Source organism: Drosophila subobscura, chromosome O (assembly GCF_008121235.1).
Source record: "Drosophila subobscura isolate 14011-0131.10 chromosome O, UCBerk_Dsub_1.0, whole genome shotgun sequence".
In the NCBI taxonomy this organism is placed as follows: Eukaryota; Metazoa; Arthropoda; class Insecta; order Diptera; family Drosophilidae; genus Drosophila; species Drosophila subobscura.
Genome location: NC_048533.1, coordinates 13,387,006 through 13,403,664, shown reverse-complemented (window position 1 = coordinate 13,403,664; position 16,659 = coordinate 13,387,006). Strand labels below are relative to the sequence as shown.

General features: G+C 45.5%; 1 protein-coding gene across 1 annotated transcript in view; it reads left to right on the top strand.

Moving 5' to 3' along the window:
• LOC117897404 (fatty acyl-CoA reductase wat) overlaps window positions 1-16,659 on the top strand; it is a 49,478-nt gene that overhangs the window by 32,379 nt on the left and 440 nt on the right. The window contains exon 12 of the transcript XR_004649090.1: window positions 1,574-1,578. The gene's annotated coding sequence lies outside the window, so the exon portion shown is untranslated. The remainder of the gene's footprint in view (window positions 1-1,573; window positions 1,579-16,659) is intronic.

Sequence of the window (16,659 nt, the reverse complement as noted above, 5' to 3'; positions counted from 1 at the left end):
TCCTTTTATTTTTGTCAGTGTGTGCCAGAGCACTTCGGGCCAGGACACGAAGCACCAGTGAGCTTTCACTGAGCGAAAGTAACTCTCTTAGGCACTCTCTTACGCCACTCTCTCTCGCTCTTGTGTATACGCTCTCTTACACGTTATAACGGAACGGGGACATGAAGTGCATGATGCTTATTCAAGGGTTGTTCATTCGTGAAATTAATATTGCGGCAACCGTCGCAGCACGCGCGCCTCTAAAGTTTATGTTACCGCCGCTGCAGTTCCGCTTCTCTCCCTCCTGCTGTTGGTGTTGCTGCTGCTCCTGCTGCTGCTGTGGCAGGGCATATTGTAACGGGCTTTATGTGCTCCCCAGGCCAGGGTTGCCTCTGCTCTGTGTTGCACTTTGTTACAGTTTCCGATGCCTTGCATTATTATTGTGTTCCATTGCCATTGCGTTCCGCCCGTTACGTTCCATTCGGTTCCACTTCGTTCGTCTGTGCGCTCTCTCTCTCTCTCTTTCTCCCTCACTCGCTCTCGCCTAATGCTGGGTCGTGTCTGTGCATGTCTGTGCGTGTCCCGGCATGCGTTTATTTGTCTGCCTCATTGCCAGCGCCGGACCATTATCAGATTTTGTAATAGCTTTACGTTTATTACTTTCTTTCGTTTTCCGCTTTTTATTTTCTTCTTCGTTTCTTGGCGTTCTTTTACTTTGTTTTTGCTTTTTTCAATTTCATTCTGTGTTTGGTATTTTGGCATACTGCCTGGTCAGGGCTGCCACTCAACTGGCGCCAATCTCTTCTGGGGCTTCTTCTACTCCACTCTAATTCCACCCCCCCTCGACTCTTACCACTTTTGGTGGCAGTGGCAATGGCTGCGGCAGAACCCCCCTGCCACGTAGCTCTTTGACTGGTGCTTGTTGATATGCTGTTCCTGCTTGTTGTCGCGTCAATTAAAAATAAAGTCGGGTTCCGGGGCTCAGGTTTTTTGTTTCCACATCGTACGCCACATTCAAAAGATGCACGGCAAGAAAAAATCTTAAATTCGAATTAGATTTTACTGTGTATAAGTTGTACGATCTGCAGTCGTTTTTGGTAGTTTTTGTTTTCTTATATTATTTTATTAACAAACATGTTCAACTCTTTTTAGCTGTGTAGCCAGCAGCTAACATACATACGCTTATTTAGCCGCATCTTCCCTCTCATTCACACGCCGTTTCCCTGTGTGTGTGAGTGCTTGTTTGCGTGTGTTTGTTTGCTCTCTGTTTGCAGTTCGCTTGGGCTATAATTATTTAACGTTGCCTTGTCACTGTCTGCTTGGTGTGTGTGTGTGTGTGTGTGTGTGTGTACTCCCAACTTCAACTTTAACTCCATCTCCAGTTCTAGTTTCTCCTTTTGATGCTCCCACTCCCACACCCACCTCTACCTACTGCTCCTCCTGCTGCAGCATACACCCACCTCTGGCCTCTTGCTTCTCTTACTTCCCCTTGTACGTTGCTGCTCTTGTTTCTGGTTTCTTCTTTAGTTTAGCGCTCGCGCGCGCTCTTGTAATAATATTTTAAATTAATTACAACAAACATGCATTCCGTGAGTGTGTGTGAGTGTGAGTGTGAGTGTGCGATAGTGTCTTTGTGTGTCTGCCCCCAAACTCTACTCTCTCTACACCCTCTTTCTATGGTTATGCATGTGTGTGTGCGTGTGGGGCGTGCTTTTGTGCTGCTGTTTTGTATGAAAAGTGAATTAAGGCGAATTTAGCGCGCGTCGGCCACGTCCAAAGTGCATTTGTATTAGAGATGGGAGCGTGCTCGTGCCAGCCGCACGTGATTGAGGCGCATTGAATATGAATAATTCAGAGTGATTCTAAACGACTGGCAGTCCATCAAATTGTGCATATATATGCATTAATATCAGGAAGCTACGAAAGTTGAGAGCAAATTCACTTTAGATTTGCGCTGATTAAAGGTTTATCCTGTCTGCTTTTTTCATGGTCAACCTCAGCAGTCGAGCATAGAATAAATATTTAATTAAAAAACTTTGTTTATTGTGGGTTTCCGTTTGCGATCCCAAGTTGCTGCTGTAGATGCTCGCATCGCTCAGTTGACCATCTCTATGGCAAAGTGCATTTGTATGTCCTGGGCCATAGTCGTCGCTAACTTTATCCTTGGTTGGTTACACAAACACCCATAAACAGACACTCACAAACACACACACACACACATGTATACTTGGCTAGAGAGAGAGCGACACTTTCGCTGGGACAGTGTGTTAGTGTGTTTATGGTGTCCCACGCTCCCCCGCCATTCAATTCAATGGAACGACCACGCCTACCAACGACCAGACCAGACCAGACCAAACAGTAGGTTAGAGAGGGGAGAGTGGCGAGAGAGATCCCTCTCCACCCCAAGTATGTAGTTGGCGGTGGCTCAGGCATTCGGCATTGTCTATTAGTATCTCGTTTGCGCTTCTCTGTGCATTCTGTTCTAGTGCTTCTTTTGAAGTTTTCGCTTGCATTCGCATTTTAATTTGAAGTGCATCATTTCAGCTCTACCTTCTGTCCCGACTGTCCCCTCTCCCTTTTTCCTTCTGCCTTCTGCGTCTGCGGCCACAAACAGACAAACAGAGGCAGTCCGCTCCGCTCCGCACCGCACCGCACCGCTTCGACCCATTCCCCAAACGGCTGAAGCCAAAGCCCAGAACGGAGAAGCCAGTACCCAGCATCCAGAAACCAACCAACAAACAAACAAACCAACAGACAAACAAAAAAGTGCTTATGCTCATTCATTCATTTCATTTCCCATTACAGGCAAGAAGAGGAGCTCGGCTCGGATCCTGTTCGGCTGCAGGATCTACATACACCTACATACATACCTGTGTGGCAAGCTGCACGCTGAAACGTTGAACGGTGAGCGCCCGCTGCCACACAGTCAAACAAAAATGGTTAAAAAGCAAGCCGAGACGGGGCTGGGCTCTTGGCCAGGTCGGAGCGGCAACAACAACAACAACTACGAACCAACCGCCGCCACTTGCCACTACTTTATGCCACTTCAACGCAACTCAATTGCTTTCTTTGCCTTTATGAAACCAGCCCTGTGCGTGTCTCTCTCTCTCCCTCATCTCAATATCTTTAGCTGTCTGTGTGTGTGTGTGTGTGTGTATGTGTGGCATGCGGTTTTATTAAAATACTCGTCCTGCGTCTTGTCTCCCCCAACTCCTCTTCCCCTTATACGAGCTCGTGCCTCCCGTTCTTGTTTTTGCAAATAATGAAAAGTGCCGCACATAAAATTTGCACAAATTATTCCACTTTTCGTTCCATTCTGCCCCCTGCCCCCTGCATACCAGACTGGGGGCGTGGAGTATCCACTTTTTCTTGTATTTTGTTGTTGTATTTGTTTTGGCCCCGCCAACGCTTTATTTCTTTATTTACGCCAAAATGCATTGAAAAAATAAATAAAATTATAAATGAAAGCAGGACGCATCTTGTTTGGGTTCGCTTTTTTCTTTCTATTCTTATTTTGTTATTTTATTACTGTGTATTCCCCTTTGGTTTTCGCTTTCGTCGTGCACATCCCCCTCCGGCAGCAGCACCAGCGACCAGCAGAAAGAACTAAAGAAATAGAAATACAAAATATAAGAGGAGTGATGCACAAACTGCGCGAGAGAGAGAGGGGAGAAGTGGGAAGAGGAGAAAGAAAAGCAAGTGAAAAATCTAAATGTTGATGGTGTAACGACTGGAGGATATCATCCGAGACTTGTCCTGCCTTCTGCCTGTTGCATACACCTGCACGAGTGCAATATACCTCTTGACAGACGCCACGACTACGGGGTATCGCAAGCAGTGGCAAGCATTTGTGCGTGTGTCGTCAGGGGCTCCCATCTCAGGGTGTTACAAATAGTGAAATAGTCCAACGTACATCGTAAATATTTCAACTGCAACAACAACAATAGCAAAGCAGGCTCCAGCAACCATAACGAGCACAAATAGCAAACAAGAAGAAGGCACAAGGCAGCAGGCAGCAGGCGGTCGGCACGAGGCAGGCGACAAGGCGAGAAACACTGCAGAGGGTGAGGGAGTGGGGTGAGGGTAGCACAGCGAATCGATAGATTGCACCTGGTACACTCTACGCAGAAAGTGTCCCTAGCTGGGAGCCGGGGACATTGGCAGGGCCAGAACCACTACCAGAACCTTTAACAACCTACGACACCAACAAAACCAGCAAACAACAATAATAACAGCAGCAGCAGCAGCAAGAACTGTGCAATGGCAGTGGAAACGAAGCATTAGTTAGCCTAAAGAAATCAACGATGTATATTCTATCCTTCAAAGTTCATACCTTCCGATCTGTAATAAAAATAGGGTCTGTGGACAGGCTGAGGATGAATTGAACAACAGGCAGCTGTGCTACCGTTCCTGTTATATTTATTTCTAGCTCATACACTCTTAAGCCTTGCAGACATTTCACAATACTCTCTGAAAGGGTATCAAAACAATAAAGAACTAAAAAGGCGAACGGTTGTAGGTGCAACTTTGCCTTTTGCCATCTCGCCTTCGCCTTCGCCTTCATCTTCTCCACTACTTCTTTTGCTTCTTCTGCTTTGGCTCCGTCTCCTTATCCTCCTACTTTTCAGCTCAGCTTTGTGCTCAGCAGTTTTTGGGTGCCGTTCCCCCAACTCTGTGTGTGCTGTACCCCTCTGCTGCCGCCTCCATCCACTCACAATCCATGCGAAAATTTGAAGCGATTTATTTACTTTTTGCCATTGCCATTTGCCGTTTCCTCGTGTCGTTGTATTTGGCGCTCGCCTTCTGCCCAATCCTTTCACTTCTGCCACTCCTAACATTACCCCTTTCCCTGCTCTATTTCTTTCGTTACGTTTTGCTTCCTCTGCCACTGCTGGCTGCTGCTGGCTGCTGCTGGCTGCTGCCAAATGCGGTGCATGCAACAAATTGAGGCATATTGGAATAGAAGGGCACTAAAGTATTTGCCTTATTGATTTGACAGCATCGCATTCAATGTTCTGATAGGACATTAATGGAAACGGATCTTGTGGCTGGCTGCTTCTCTGGCCAGAGTGTACAGGGATTTGGAGATCAAAGACCGCCGGCTCCTGGAGTTGTACATTTCATTAGGTTAAGTGGAGCACGAAACAATACAACACAATGTAGCCGAAAAGTGTGGGGGAATGTCTTTCAAAAATGGATTCCAAGACAGGCATTCTCTGGAGTCGCTTTTGCGCGTAAGGGCGATGCAGTTGTACGTTCCACGGACCTCTTTATCAGAAATTTAACATTTTCCAAAGAGTTTCAGTTACTTGAAGATTATTTTTAAACATATTCCACAGGTTTTAAACTGTGTACAAAAATTTTTAAATTATAAATATAATTTTATTGTATTTAATTTCCCTTTTTCGCTTTGTTCAAGATAAACCCGTTCAAACTTTTCCCCCTGCAATCAATATATTCCCATTAAAATTTCACAACAGCATCCGATAGGTCCTCCAACGCTTTGCTGGGTATCCCCTGGGTCGAGCACTTTAGTTTGAATGATGGTCCTGCTGGTTGTTTTCTATTTTATTGCACCGATGGTAATGGTCTTGTTTTTCATTTTTAACATTTTCCCTCCCCCATTTTTTTCACTCCTCGCCACTGTGTATGTGTGTGTGTGTGTGCTTTTTTTGTTTATTTGGATTACATCGTCGTCGTCGTCGTCGTTGGAGCAGCGTTGCCGTCACGCCATCACACCGTCGATGCCGACGTTTTCTCTTTACTTTTTTTGGTTTTCCATTTTCATTTTCATTTTATTTGGGCGCATTTGCAGCGTTATGACAAACAAGTGTCCATTTATTTGCCAAATTTAATGTTTCACCATTTCTCGCCCACGTCCCTCACTTTGCCACTCTCTCTCTCTCTCTCTCTCTCGTTTTTGGTTCTCTGGTGACAAATTACCCTGCTTCGATTTCTCCGAGACTCCCATTCATCCCAGAGCAGTCCAGTCTGAAAACCCACTCCAAATCTCGGACCCAGCCGCACCGGACAACTGTGACTTGAATTTAATAAAAACGGGCTAATGGGAGACATTTTGTGTAGCTGCCACGCCCATCCCCTGCCCCTGCCCCTGCCCCTATTTAAGGGCCAACTGTCGCCTATTTTGGAATCTCAGTGCTGGCCAGATCCAGAATCCCAGCTGCGCTCAGCGCTAAATATTTTTCAAATATTTAACAGCATTTGACGCTGAGCGGACGCCTTTTCCGCCTTGAGCAAGGAACCAAGCCCCTGCCCCAGCTAATGCATAATTTATATCTGCGACAAAAAAGAAAAAAAAGTCATTAGGGAAAGCAGGGCTTTCGTTTACCCCCTCCAAACCGCCGCTAATTGGGCAGGTGGTGGTGGCGCTGGGACAGGTAAAGATATTTTCGTTAATTAGCTGTGATGTCATGTTACTCGTAGATCCTTGGCCGTTTCGAGATGCTATCTGGTAAATCCTGTGTGGAACAAAGGTCGCGCAAAACACACACATTTTGTACACATTTCACTTGGTTGTAAAACATTTTCTACAATCTCTGCCCCAGTCCAACATTTCCAGCTTAAGCCCCGCCATCCCGCCAGCTAGCCCCGCCAGCCAGGCAGCCCTATCCGTAGACATGTCAGACGGGCTAGGAGGCTAAAATTAATGAATAGATTATGATTAATGAGCGGCGACATCATTAAAATATATTTATATATTCAAATTGCGGTTTCACTGACCGACTCCGACAGAGCAGACCCCCTCGACATTATATGAATGGAGGGACAGATACTCGTAGAATGGGGGATGCTGCAGAGCGGGGTTAAAGCGGAGGCGGAATCGAATGAATGCGAATGTCCCACACACACATACACACAAAGGCGCACAAAATGTTAAATCATTAGTTTAAATTGCCGCAAAAAGTTTTTGGCCCAGCTATTTACAAAATATGAAAACGTGAATGAGGAAAATACAGCCAGCAACAACAACAGCCAACAAAAAAAAGTAGAAAAGCAGGGAAAATGAAAAACGAAAGCAAAGCAAGTGGAATCAGCGGCAAAAGACCAAGAAGATAAAAGCGCACGCATCCTTGAACTTTTATTTATTTATATCTCGCTCTCTGTTCGTCTCTGCCACTGCCTCTCCTTTGCTCTGCGGCCTGTGGGTGCTAGTGCTCGTCCTGCTAGTATTTCTACTCCTAGGTCCTGGCTCGGGTGCTGCTGCTCGCCTCGTTTCCTGGTTCCTGCTTTTGCTCCTTATTGCTTTGTTTGTTTGTTTGTTTGCTTGTTTGCCACAAGTCCGACCGCAAAAGCTGTTGGCTCGAGTGGCCAGGAGAGCGGGCGACTGTCGAGAGGAGGAGAATGTCTAACAGGGATGGACAGGGAGGCGGGGAGACGTACAGTCAGGGTAGACAGGGCAGACCGGGGCAGTTGAGTTGGGTCCGCTGGCATTTTTGCATATTGCCCATACGCAGCGTTGCCGCCGCTGGTCGAAAAGTTTGCACAACGGCGTTTGCTTTATTAAAAACTACCAAAACACAAAAAAAAAAATAAAATAAAACAGAAATAAAATGGGAACAAAAAAAAAAGAATCGCAAAGGAACAAAGTTTCGCCCGGAATTATTTCAATTCTAATTTATTTTGTGTTTGCTGTAGGAAAAAGGGGAAATATTCTGGTTATTTTTGCTGTTCTTATTGTTGTATTTGGAGTATTTTTTGTTGTTTGTTTGATCGTTGTCGCAGTCGGATGGCTGAATGATAATGGAGGAGCACCAGGACCATCAGTGGGAACCAGAGAAAGGTCCCGGAGCAGCATCAGCAGAAGCAGCAGCACCAATCCAAGAGCATACTCGAAAATGGAAAATGAGTTTTATGCGAGTGTAGTTAGACAATGACATGCACATAATTCAAGTTGCAACAGCAATGGCAACGGCAACAAATGCACTCAGCTACAGCTTTCTAACCCATTCGCTTCCTCCATCTGTCTGTCTGTGTCTCTCTCCCTCTCTCCCCACCTCTGACTACCATCTTCTCCAGTGAATGACAGAAATTAACTATCAGATGGAACTGCAACTAGAAATGGAGTTGGTCCTGCAGCTGGAGATGGAGTTGGTCCTGCAACTGAAGCATAGAGTGTTGGGAGTTGAGAGTTAAGAGCTGACTGTCACTCAACCAGAGGTTACTACTACCCATTGGCACACATGAGCAGTAGGATGGTAGATGGAAAGTTATCTTTGATTATCTTTAACGCCTTAAGTGGATTTATCTATAAAGTGCTGCCAAAGTGACAGGGGCACAAAAACTCTCCTTCTGTTCGTTGTGTCTCTAATTAAATACTTAGTCAAGCACCCACAACAGTAGGCAATGAAATTTGTATTGCTTATTTGTGCCGCTCAAAAGTATGCTATAAAATGTGAAGTGGTTTCTCCGCCATTAAATGGTTCATTTAATCGAGAAAAATCATTAAGTCGAGTGTGCTATTGGCAGTAATACATACAACCAATTTATGGCCAACGCTTGGCTGAGGCAATCAAGCGTTGTGTACTTTGAGAACGCATTCCATAAATATTTAACAGTTCTGCCCATGAAGAGCTCTAAACTGCCACGAATCAATGCAACCAACTTGAGCTCTCTGTCTCTAACTCTCTCTATCTTTCTTTTGCCACAAATTTCCGCCATAATAACATTTACAGTTGTTGCATTTTATAATCAAACTTGTTACTTGAGCTACTTTTGATTTAACGTCTGCCGGATGCCCGCAACTTCTGCCTTTCCCCCTGCTCCAGCCCATTCGTTGGCTTTCTTCCTGCTCGTCAAAGTTTAAGCCAGAAGCCACAGCGAAATGAATAAGCTACAACCTTCCCTACAGCCTTCCCATCCATCCCCCATACCCACGGCGCTCTTAGACGTTAAACCGACTTCAGAATTAATCAAATCCCAGTCAGATGTTTCGCGTTGCCAAAAAACTTAAGCACAACAACACCGACAGCAATTTGTTGGCAGTCGCTCCTACTCTCAGCTCACCCTTTCCCCCTTTTGCTGCCACGCTGCCCTTTAGCTACTTTCTTCCCTCGGAGCAGCACTTTTGGCCAGAAAGAGTTTCGGGACTGCCATCCCTTTCTTTCATTTCATTGCCATAACGCACATTTACCAAATTATATTTGTAAACTTCGCTTACCGCCAGCCCGAGTGGCCCTTTACAGATTCTTGGCGAAACCCCTGGCTCTTTCCCCCCCCAACCCTTGCTGGCTTTAATGTACAATGAAATTGGCGCAAAACTTGGCAAGCACATCACAAATATTAGCGCATAAAGATGATGATTTCATGACGATAATGAGGATGAGTGCGAGGGCTGCTGGGGGTTGTTGTTGGCTGTTGGGTCTGCTTAGGGTTGGACGCCAAGTAGATTGTGGGATTGTGAGGCTTTCAGCTTGACTGCTTCATTGGGCCAACATGTTAATGACGTTGTACCGCTGATTTGATAGCCGCAGTCGGAGAAGCCAATAAGCCAAAATTCACTCGGCCGTCCCGCACCCGCCGCCAGCCTGTGCTGGCCCGTCCCGGCCTGGTCTGGTCTGGCCTGGCCCACTAATGAACACTCAATTACAATGATGTACTCCCCGACAGAGTCGGCCCGATGCCCGCCAACCGTTGGATTCATTAACATTTGACCATGAATGTGGGCCGGTATAGGCCGAAGAGAGGGGGGCCGGCACCGTGGCCTCGTTTAATGAATCTCTATCGAAACTGAGTCGCGTTTTCGATGATGCGGCTGCTTTTGATGGAGCCGCCCGCCACCTCCCTGAAGAACCGCCCTTCGAAACTTTCGCCAGCGTTGACAGCGTGTGCCGCAACATTTTTCATCATCGCTCCATACTCCAAGCATAATTAGACTTAATTCGCTGACATTCGGCCATCCGAATAGAAACGGAAACAGCAAGAGCAACAGCCATAGAGTCAGCAGTCAACAGGCAGCAGACAGCAGGCGACAATCAATACTGTCAGGACCTGCTTCGATTTGATTCTTATTTGTGGGGGAGTAAGAGTGGATTTCAATTAAGTTGTAGAGTAATAGTAATTGTATTCATTATCAGATAGAAATGTGCGATTTGCAGTGTGTTATGAACTGAATGATTTTATGGTAATGTTCTTTAATCAGCGGCATAACCATAATGAAAGTAAATACTCGTATAATGATAATTCACAGATAAGCAGAAAAATGTAGGGGAAAATTCCTTTTGCCCCCATAAAGCAAACCTTTTCCCTGCCAACTCTGAGCTGCGAGCAGCGAACTGCGAGCTCCGAGCAGGAAGCAATTAATTAACAGAGTGCTAACATAAGCCTGCTAATTAACATGTGTCGGCTAGATTAGACAAGAGAAAGGAGTTGTGTGGGAAAGTAGTGGCAATTAACAAGGCGTTAACATGCTGCTAACCACTGATTGATAAACGAAGCAAGTGTTGGAAGAGAGATGAAAAGGATCAACTTTTGGGGAATGGATGCAATAAGCGATTTCTAAAGATTATAATAAAGTTAAGCCAGCTCCCACATATCAATTAATTTTTCTACATATTTACTCCTTTATCTGCCCGTACATATCTTTATGTACCTTTCCACCTCCATTTATCTGTATATATCTATTATATATCTACATATTTATTCACCCACTCGTATCTTAGTGTACATAAATCTCTCTCTCTCTCTCTCTCTCTCTATATATTCATCTCTCTACCCAGCACACGCAACTATCCTTCTCTCTACTCTACTCCCGCTCTGCCTGACTCCATCCAATCATCCGTTTCACTCCTCCCACTCGTGTAACCAGGATGACCACCGCACCTGCATTGAAAACCCTCATATGCATAATGCCTTCTCCATTACACTCCCATTGCCACGCACTCCTCTCTCCGCCTCTACTCCTCTCAGCACTTTCTGCATTTCCCTTTGCTGAATGACTGCTAACAAATTGTTTTTGTAATTTGACGTTTAATTCGCGTAATTAGTGTTCCGACATTTTTCTGACCATTTTCCCTCCTCCGTCCCGCCCTTCCATTTTTTTTGTTTCGCCCCCGCTGACCGTTCTCAACTTTTTGTTGTTGTTGTTGTAGTTGTTGTTTGCTCCTTTTTGGGCGATGTGGTTGTTGGCTTTAATTAAATTCATTGCCATATTTATGAAACTTTTTTCATTAAATTTTGCGTTTTCTTGAGAGCGCTCTCAAAAATATTTGCTCCTGCCCCACCACTGGCGCCCGACGGCCAGTGCTTTTCGTTGGAACCATTAACCCAGAGACCGGACCCAAGGATCCTGTCCATTGAGAACGGCTCTAAATATTTTTTGCGGGTTTTTACGCATTTCGTTGCCCTTTCGCTGCTGGGGTGGAAAGAGTGGAAGGCGGGGGAGCAGCCTCCGGAGCAATGGACATTTCCTTTTTGGCAGGGAAAATGTTATAAAAATAAAAAATAAAATTTCTGACACCTAAATTGCTGTGACATATTTGATTTATGAGGCCACCTATTTGGCCCCAGAAGTGCGCAGCGGCAGCATCCAACATAAAAGCGTGCACGATGGACGATGGATAACCGAAAAAGGGAGAAGGCTATGGGAAAAAATCCAGAAAGGACCCAAACCGAAACCAGAAAAGGAAGCAGGAAGCAGGAGGCAGGCGGCAGGATGGTGGCAGGGGCAGGGGCAGGGGCCAGACAGGACAGGCAGCACATAAAAAACACGAAAGGAAGTGGCACTAAAACAATTACAAAATAAAAACGATTACACGCCACTTCCGGCGACATAAAAATGGCGCAGGGCTCCGAATAAGACGAAGATGCTCGACCGAAAGGGTTCTCGGGTCACACACACACACACAGTGGGGCACACACACATCCATTTAATAAAAGAGGCCACTAAAAGACGCCGGCAATACAGGACCATAATCTTGGGTTAAAGACCATTAAGAATTTTTATTTTCAATTAAACCCGATTTGCCTTAATGCCCCACAAGGCCGACAACGACGATGTCGCCAACAACAGCACACAACAAGAGAGGAAATGTTGTTGTTGCTCACCGAAGTTAAAGATACCCTTACTGAATCATCTTTGATATGGAAAAAAGACAATGGAGGAGTCATAGAATGTTGGTCAGTATTTTCTCTAAAGAAAAACATTGCTCTGAGATCAGAGATAATTTCTTTCTCTGCCTCGCAAGCATCTACTCAAAGTCATCATACGTTCTTCTAGGGTACAGGGCAACAATAGAAGGGGACTCCACAACAACTTCAGCAGCAGCAGCAAGATGGTGTGTGGTGGCTGGGCAGAAATTTATATGTGCCGCATAGTCAAAAAGGGTCGGCCTAGTAGTCGCTGACTTTACGCGACGCCCCAAAAGACCACCCCACAATCGAGTTCCTTCTCCCCCGATGCTGCTGCTGTTGCTGTTGCTGCTGTAGAATTCCCCCCCAAGGAGTACTGCCCGGCCTAGGCAATACTCGTGGCAACAAGATGAGAAACACCAACAACAAGAGGACGAACAAGGGGCTGGGAGCTGGGACAATGGGGCGACTAAATTCAAATGCGATTTTGATGCCATTGCTGCTTTTCAATACGCCGCCGCCCTTTGGGCCACTGGAACTGGATGGAGTAATGCGAGAAGCTGGGATTCGGATTTTGGGACTGAAATGGTCAAAAGGGAAAGGGGAAATGGAGAGGGTGATGGAGATGGAGATGGAGAAGGAGAACTCCATAAATGCGTCAAAGGAGTGCGAGCTGCGGCACAGTGCTGGCAGCATAGCTTTTTTCAGGCTAAACAGTTTGGCGTATTTTTTGGATTAAAGGAAAGGGTGGATGAAGGAGGGAAAGTATAGGGAACAGAGTAAGACTAGAACAGAAAAAAAGCTGAAATAGAAAAAAAAATGTTACAATTAGTAAACAAATTATTTAAGAAATGGAAGCGCTAATAACCCCATGAATCATCTACAGAAAAACCTAAAAGTTTCGAGCAATAACAGCCATAGAAATAAAATAATTATCAGTGATGTAATGGCAGATTCTATCATCAAAATATCACCACTTACTATCACAATGTAAGCACAACAAATTATCAAATCTATATGCCATTCCATAGTACACAATACTTTTGCAATTACGACTACAATTAACTTATTTAATGGCTAAAGCTTAGCTGCAGTTTCAATAAATCAGCAACAGTTTTTACACTTAATATAGAAAAGCTTTCAAGCTGATTTTTTAATGACAATTTTACTGGCAATAACAATTTCCTGTCTGGCTATCTGTCGAACTATCTATTAGCATACTATTAGCAACTGTTTAATGAACGTCCATCGACCTCAGGAACCACAGAGACAGAGAGACGAGAGGAGAGAAGCAATCTGAAATAGTGTCCCCATTGCTGTGAATTGAATGTAGTTTGGTCTGTGAATTGAATGTAGTTCTGTCTGTGATTGGTTTCTGAATGATTATCTGGAATCTGGCTTGGCTTGGTTCCTTTCCGGTAATCGATAGCGGGACAACACTGATGCGGAAGCCTATGCGGTCTGTAGGTGGGCTCCAAAGAAATCTCTGCCCAGCTCAGCCCAAAAACCAAAGAGAAATAACTGAAGGGGGGTGAGGACGATAAGCCAGGGGCAGGCAGTAGGCAGAAGGGCCAGGGAAAACACAAACTGAAAAACTGCAAAAGAAAAACACAAACAACTCGGAGCGCAACAAAAGTTTGCCGATATAAAAAGTGTGGACTGCTCGAGTGGCCGCCCATAGATGGAGGAATAAAATAGAATATACTTCTAGCTTAGCCTGACCCGTGCACCGCCCACTCCTGTCAGGATTCCCCTAACCCCACACACTGCCACGGCCCTGCCCTGCCACAGATCTGCCCTGGCCCTGGGCACCACTCTCTGGTCTGGTCTAGTCTCAGTTCTGGTTCTGGTTCTGGTTTGGTGGTGGGGCAAAGTATATTTAAGTGCTTAAAGTAAAATGATGTCGTACGAACTCGAAACTAAAAACAAGTTAGTATGGTAACTTTTGGCCTAAGGCTATACGTATATATATAGATGTGTGTGTATGTGTGTGTGTGTGTACAACTGTCGCTGTGTGCGTCTGAGTGTGTCTGCAATCCGCACAAAAAATCGTTGTAGCGTATCTATGCGCTCGCATCTTTGAGATAGTTTAGCGTGAAAATAAAGTAAAGTACGGTAAAATTGTTGGCAGTTGATTATTGAATCGCTTTAGGTCAGAGCTCAACGGCAGGCCCAGACCCAGACAACAACTAGGGGGGAGCTTGGAGTTGGTGGATGAGAGCAGGAGTCGTGAGGCGGGAGGCAGGAGCAAACAAGTCAGGAACAGCAAAAGCAGCAGCAACATGGCAGGCAGAGCAGAGATTAAAGCGTTTATTGATGCGCAGATTGCGCGCATTTTAGCCAGGAGGAACAGAGCAGAACAGGAGCTGAGGTCTGAGGCTGAAGTCGTGGCAGCAGCGGCAGAGGCTGTGGCAGGATACCAGAGGATGCTTCGATATTGCTCCTCCTTGCTCGCCTCGGATGCCTGTGTACGTAGTACATATCTCTATCTATATCTCGCTCCCCTGTGCTGTGCTGTGTGTGTCTGCAACTGAAATTGTCGGTGGCTCTGGCTGTCTGTTGTCTGCCGCCTCTTGCTTCCACGCTTCTTCTTGTTGTTGCCGCTGCTGCTGCTTACGCTCAAATTTAAATAATTAAATTGATAAAATGTGGCAAAGATTAAGCGCCGCACTTTATTTGGCTTAAAGGCAGCCCCCGAAAAAAAGCAGCAACCTCTGACTAAGCCAACTGTGGAGTGTTGATTAAATAAATAAACCGATATCGCCCCGGGGGCTGTGCGTGTGCCATGCCTCCTCACATTCTCTCTCTCTCTCTCTCTCTTCCTCTCTCTCTTTCTATGTTTGTGTGTGTGTGTGTAACAGGTAATATTATTTGTCTTTGGCATTATTTTCAAATCGCTTTTGAACTGCCATTTGTTCGGCTTTTGGCCTTCGGTGCTATGCTGCCCCCGCAAAACACTTTCGGGGCCAAAGTTTCAATTGTTCGAGGTAAATATTGTTTGGTATTTGGCATTCAGCAATTCAATGCAGAGCCATGGCATATGTACGTATGTATATATGGAAAGCAATTTCAATTATTTGCCCGATAAATTCAGTTAATCCTTTTGGCTGCCGGGCGACCCTTTGGCGGCTGCCAATTTCCCGAGAGCTCTTCACAGCCGCCCTTTAAGCACATTTTAATCCATTTAATAAGTCTGAGGTGCTTGATTTAAATGCTTTGCCTTCTGCTGCTCATTCTGGTGGCTGCTATTGCTGTTGCTGTGGCTGCTGCCGCCTCGTTTCGTTGATTTGAATAAGTGAGTGGGTAACCCTTCCATTTGTGTGTGTGTGATGGGTTATGGGTGCGAAATTTGATTACACATTTGCATGCATTATGTGGCCCCTGATTATGTTGTTAGTCAGCATTACGTTGGGCGGTGCTGACGGGCCGGAGTTACACTGCCCAATCGAATATCAAATATATTTCGAAATAACTTCAACCATCATCACCTGTCCAACTGTTTTGCAAACAGATTTACAAACTATTTCCCAATCAAAATGGCTAAAACCAAATATTACAGATTGGTTTTAGAAAGCCAGCTGAAAGGCCTTGAACTATTTCCCAATTAAAATCAAACATTTCCTCCATTTGTAAATCAAAATCAAATGAAATCATAGCCCATAGATAGAGATGTGTTACCAGTTGTATGGTTAATACATTCCGCAAATGTATCATCAAGTAACGGACACCTTTGCAAACTATTTTCCCAGACACACACACACACACACACACAAACATTACGTATACGCAACCCAATCAGAGACTCGCAGACCGGCAGCGACTTTATCGTTATTTGCTTAAGCCAAAACCCTCAACTGGTCGTTGAACAATTCCAGCCATAAGCCGTAATGACCAAAATCCATCACATAATCAAGTCCCAAGAGCAGACAGAACGAAACAAAAGAGAATTGAAAAAAAATGTTGCCGTTGCCTACACTCGGGCGCCCGATTGAAATAGTTAATCAATGCCGGGTGCGGGTGCGGGTGTGAGTGGGGGGACGCCAATGCAATGCAGGAGGGGGTGGAGTGAGACGTGTGGCTTAAATTTGTTACGCCGGCTTATCGAAATGCCAAAATCGTCATGTGTAAGAGGGGCACATAAGCCATTTGATGACTTTTCACCAGGACACACACAGAGAGAGAGTGGGGGAGGGGACAGAAAGCGAGAGAATGAGAACCAGAACGAGGCCCGGCTCGTCCTAATGGCCTTAGCCATTTCCGGCACCCTAAAACGTTGCCCGCAAATTAGTTTTGGGCCGCGCTTCCATCGACTGGCTGTGTTGCTTGTGTCGGCCCTTTTGCCGTGCGAACAATTGAAAAGCCCAAATCGAAAATCTTTTCAGTGCCAGGCGCACATCCTTCACATCCTTCAACGGCTTCGGTATCGGCTCGGTTCGGCATGGCACGGCTGTGGGCCTGGGTCTGGACCTGCCCGCTACACATCCTGCTCACACTTTAGAATTCATTAAACGGCCGCCTCATTAATGGAAATGGCCGATAACATTTGTGCCACGCTTCGATAAGCGGCGCCGCAACGCAACCCAAAAATCCCAC